Source organism: Euprymna scolopes, chromosome 20, assembly GCF_053919585.1.
Source record: "Euprymna scolopes isolate OS-2025 chromosome 20, ASM5391958v1, whole genome shotgun sequence".
Taxonomy (NCBI): domain Eukaryota; kingdom Metazoa; phylum Mollusca; class Cephalopoda; order Sepiida; family Sepiolidae; genus Euprymna; species Euprymna scolopes.
Genome location: NC_136501.1, coordinates 103,251,416 through 103,257,415, shown reverse-complemented (window position 1 = coordinate 103,257,415; position 6,000 = coordinate 103,251,416).

Here is a 6,000-nt window from a genome sequence, read left to right as displayed (position 1 = left end):
CAACTGATAAATGAATAATTCGCTGTCGATTCTTCATCATACATAAATGGAAAAGATGCGATGAATGTTTCCCCTTCTATTTTATTCGCATGTATTTGAACATATGATAGAGACAGCGTATTAAATCCGCCAACATTTTCAACAAACTCTTCACGTTGGCATTTCGTCAATATCATCTTTGAAGTAGGAGATTTATTTACATCATAGATTTCACATAAGACAATCACCATGGCTACCATTTTCTGATTTGTGATCACACACCGTTTAATATGTGCACATACGCATACATATAAATACCTATATATATATACATATACACATATATAGTTATATGTAAATATATACGCGTGTATAGATACATATATATTAACCCTTATTCTCGACTGCCATCCGGGCCTTGATAAGCGGTGCTTCCTTTGTAGAAAAAATATGTACACACATGCATGCGTATATATATATATATATATATATATATATATATATATTAATTAGATAGCGTGTATGTTAGTTATTTTGTGTGTCACGCTTACATCCGTGTGACTGTCGTTTAATTGCTATTTACTTCCAGTTCTTGAAATGAATAATTTTACCAAGAATTCTTCATAAGTTTTAGTTTCAATTTCGATTATAGCTAATTATATTACTCCAGTAATCAAATTTTTTAAATAAGTTTAACTTCGTTTTCGATTATAGCTGAAAGAACTCAAGTTATATATAAATATAAGTGAAAAATGTATGTGTGTCTGTCTGTCTGTCTGTCTGTACATTTTCCTAGCAAATAAATGTCTACAGGATCGAGATTTGACATACGAGGTATTAAGATTTGGGAAAATCTATTTAATCGGGTTTCGGCCAGAAATTTAGCTATTAACATGTCAAAGTTCGATGAGTTTACCTTTGAAAACTCTACCAAACTCCTCCACCAATTTTGAGTCTAAACACTATAAATTTTAGATATAGGTTACTTTGACATCGGTCTAATTTTATAATTTGATTTGAGCCCAAAACAGGAAATGTTAAGGGGTCAAAATTGGGGTAAAATAAAAAACAATTGAACTTTGCGGTCTCTAATAATTAACTAAGGCAATATTTTGTCTAAACATTTGAAATTTTACAAACAAGGTATTCAGCCATAGGGCAAGCTTTTTAATCGTTTTTTTTTTCCTGAAAATTTTGCTTCCAAAGCGTCAAAGTTCCAAAGATTTGACCTTTGCGGTCTCTAGCAACTATTAAGCTAATTTTGGGTCCAAACATTTGAAATTTTACATAAAGTTCTACAGTTTTGGGGTAGAGTTTTCAGCAAACTTTTTAATCAATTTAATCTAAAACTTGCTGGTATGGTTTTACATGATCGGAAATAACAGCACGTGGAGACGTCATTCCAAATCTTTCTGATGTTATATCTCCCCTTTTTGTTTTTCTATAATATAAATCTCAAACGTTTGTTTAAATGTATGTATGTATATAGGTATGTATGTACATATGTCTGCCTAAAACATTTGACAGGCGACGGATATTCACGAAATTAGAATCGTTTTGAAGCTCGACTCTTCGGACAACAAATATTGAAATATTTTTCTAAAAACATTAATTTCTTCATCCTCAACTGCACACTTACGACGAGGAGGGGTCGCTTTTTTTCGCCGATAATTTAAAAAACCATCCCCCTCTTTTGACTGACTAGCCTTAATTTAAACCTTCGCAATTTCCTGTTTGGCGATGGGCTCAACAGCAAAGACGTCACGTTTTTTCCTCCTTCGCGGTACGGGACCGAGCCTGCTTAACTGTTATGGGGTTAAATTGTAATAAATGAAAGGAACAGGACTTTTAGGAAACATGTATTCAGATACATTACAGGCAAAGCGATTTGAGCAATACAATTCCTCAACGGTAGGGCGTTTGCACACGACCTCCTTGGCCGAGTGACAATCTCTGACTCCGAGCACCGGTACTCGATACCGGAAGTGATATCACCAGAGGAAGTAACGTAATGAGATAGTCCATTAATCCCATGGACGGGCGTCTCCAACACCCACCTCGAAAGCTTTTTGTTCGTAAAAGCTTTCAGTACCTCTTCTTTTTAGGGTTTACCAACAATGGCTCGGTAACCTTTCATTTACGGAACGACCGCCGTAGTGCAGGTGTTGGTTGAGGAGGTTCAAGATCAAAAGTTTCGAAGACAATGTCTATCGGCTCATCTTCCAATGGTGGACTGTCGTTGGTTTCAACTGATCGACATCTTAGTTGGTTCTGGTGACGTTTATTGAGTATATGTTGGTCCTTCGATGATATACACCATGTCACCGACTCTCTTAGTAAGTGTACCAACCTCCCAGAATGAAACACTCGTTCACCTGAGCTGAAACGTTTAATGGGAACACTAGTGGCCCTGACTGTTTGGGTAAAAAAAAAACGGATCTCACTTTCCGTACAAACATCGTTTCTGCATGTGAGACTGCTGTTGGTGTGTTCGGGTTGGGTGTAATCCTATACACGTGTAGTAAATTGTTGAAGTGCTTCATCTGTTGGGGTCCCTTGAACCTTCTTCAGTGCTCTTTTAAGAGTGTCCTCGAAGCGTTCCGCTTGCCCATTCGACTGCGGATTGTATTGGGGAGTTGTGGTATGATTAATTTGGAACGTATCACAAAACATTTGAACTCAGCAGACGTAAATTGGGTTCCATTATTACTTACGATGCAACCGACTACACCGAAACGTGCGAACAGTTCATGTAAGAAATTTATAGTTGTTCCAGTTGTCGGTCTTCTGCACCTCAATACCTCAGGTCACTTGGTGAAACTATCGACTACGATTATGTAATAATTGTCCTCGAGCAGACCGGCAAAATCGATGTGCACACTAGACCATGATTGGTCAGTCTTCGCCCAAAGTTTAAACGTAATCGCTGGTGATTTAGCTGCAAGGGCACAGCCTGTGCACGAGTCTATCTTCTCATTGATATCCTTGTCCATAGTATGCCAGTAGACATAGCTCCTCATCAAACTCTTCATACCATTTTTTCCAGGATGTCCTGAGTGAAAATCCTGTAGAATTTGTTTTTGGAGAATCACCACTCTTTCGCCATATAGTAAAACCTCATTGCAAAGCGAAAATACTTCTAGAACATCGCCCTTAGTGGCGATCTTATTTTTAATGCCACAGATGAAGTCATCCTTGCCTGCTTCCCTTTTAATATCTGGTAAAGACACCGGGAGTTCTCTGATTGTGTTTCTCATCATCGTTTTTATTTCTCCGTCCGTCCGAAGAGTAACAATGATGGAATCTTCAAATGGATCCGTTTTCAATGTATCAGCTTAGATAGGCTATCCGCATGGCAAATTTGTTTCGAAGACAAGGACTCCATGGTATAATCATAATTCAATAATCATAATGTACCTCATCTCAACAGTATATTAGCCGTATATGTTGGCAAGCCTTTTTTTGGAACCAAAAATCGTGACCAACGGCTTATGATCCGTTTGTAATGTAACTTTTCTGCCGTGTAAATACATATGAAACTTTGTCTCAGCGAATATAATACTTAAGGCTTCTTTTTCAATTTGCGAGTACTGTCTGTCGGCCGTTAGTAACGTTCTAGATGCATGTGCGATCGGTTTTCTGGTATCGTCAGGCATTATATGAAGTATGCAGGCTCCCACACCAAATGAACTTGCGTCACACGCTAATATTATTCTTAACCTTGGATCATAGTGTGTCAAAAAGATCTGAAGTTAATGTCTGTTTGATCTTGTCAAACACCTTCTGGCATTCTGACGTCCAGTCCCAGGCTTTCTCTTTCTTCAGCAGTTCATTTAATGGGGCACACAAATCATGCATATTCTTGATGAAGACTTGGTAAAAATTAGCCTGGCCCAGAAAGCTTTGTAGTGCTTGCACGTTATTGGGAGCCGGCATGTTCTTTATGACTTCCGCCCTCTCAGGATAGGGATGTCTCGCATCTTCATCAATAATGTGACCTAAGTAACGTATCTCCATCAGAAAGTCACACTTTGCTTCTTTTACTTTCAAACCGAAACTTAATTCTTTCAAAAACCACAGGTATGTGTTTTCGGTGCTCATCTGTGGATTTACTGGCTATGACAATATCATCCAAGCAGGCGCAAGCGAAATCGGAGCCACCCAGCATGGTATCCATGACCTGCTGGAAAATCGTAAGTACAATCTTGACTCCGGAAGCTAACCTTTCAAACTTGTAGAGTCCCCTGTGTGTATTTATAGAGAGGAGTTTTGAACAGTCCGCCTCGACGGGGATCTGCCACTGTGCGTCGCTCAAACCCACCTTAGAAAATACAGTACCACCGTTTAATTTGTTGAATATCTCCTCTGGTGTGGGGAATAGATAGTGGTAATCGTTGAGGGCTGCGTTCATACCAGTGGGGAAATTCGCACACACACGAATCTGGTTTGTTTTCATTGTCAGATATACGGTACAGCCTGCCCAATCACTGCTGCTTACTTTGTATAGTATTCCGGCCTCTTCTAGCCGATCACATTCCTTGTCGACTTTCTCTGTTGCGGCAAATGGGACGTTTCGTTTCTTCTTGAAAACGAGTAGAGTGTTTTCTTTTAGTTCGAATCTTGATATAGCCTGTGGACATTTTCCTTGTCCTGGTGAGAATAATTCTGGCAATTCATCTTTTAACTCGTCCGTCAGTTGTTGCGCTCCCGATGACAGAATTTATTCATAGGTTGGTCCCGCAATTCGAATCGCGCCATGTTTGATTGTGAGTGGTGTTTGACAAGGTATATAGATGGGTTGGCTTTCTTTTTTAGGAGATATGAATGGGTTAAGTGGGTATGGCCTATTTTTATTCTTGTTAGTTTGAATTCTTTTCTGTTTAATTTCGTATTTTGTTCTTGTTTTTGATTTTTGGCATGATTTCGTGAAGTTTGTTGTTAGGGTTCAGCATTTGACTCCCTCCCCATTACACCCCCAAAGTCTGAAAGGGACGTCAAATCCTGGTGAAAAATAAACAAACGGGGTAGTTTTACGCCTTAACATATTTAAATGTGAGTTCAGCACCATGCAAAACTTCTAAATATACGTACACATAAAACAAATACGGTAAAATAGTCCCCAAAATGGAGTGTTTTTATTATCCGTAAAATACCCCCTTGAGCACACCCAAGAGTTATCCCGAAGTATAAATGAACAAAATTATATAGAAATCAGTTAGTTAAAACTTTTCAGAAAATTTTATAAAAATCCAAGGCACCAGTTTTCTTTTTTTTAATAAGCACAAAAGCCTCAATTTTAGCAATGTTAACCTAAAAGGCACTCCTAGGGATGGGGCAACCGGAGTTTTCCTGATAAATCTGTTCTGTTACTTTTTTATTCATATCATTTTTGATGTTTGTGCAAAATTTCCAAAAATTTCTAGTCGTAGTTATTGACAAAAGTGCGGACAGACAAAAGGACGGACAAAGGTAAATTTACAGGCTTACGCTCCTTTTGTCGGGGGTAGGACCCCCCCAAAAGAAGCCAACCTGAATTTTTTTTTCTTTCCAGTTTTTTTTTTTTTATAAATTAGTAACGTAATATGTAACGCAATGTAACGGAACGTTATAATTGAACTAGCTCAAGGATGCTTAACTTCAATAACGGGAACAAGTGTGTCAAGGTGATGATTCCGTATCATGGAAAAAAAAACATGGCAGTCTTTATTCTACTTCTACGTAGGAAGTATCCTTATTCGTGACAAAAAGTTACAGTCGAAGTAAAAATATCGACTGGGTTCCTTTTGAAAAGTTAATTCATTCCGATAAATGTCATTCTATTTTTATTTTGGTCTTCATCATCTGACAAAGTATTGCACACAATTTATCGAATGTATTTTCGACAGAATTGCTTAACGTGTTCCTTTCCACCATGTCACGGTCATTAAGAGGGCACTTTATTTGATCGTAGCCGGATGTGCACGAAGATTCGCCCGCGAGTCTTCCTCTTATGTCAAAGGATGGAGTAAGCTGAAATGTTCA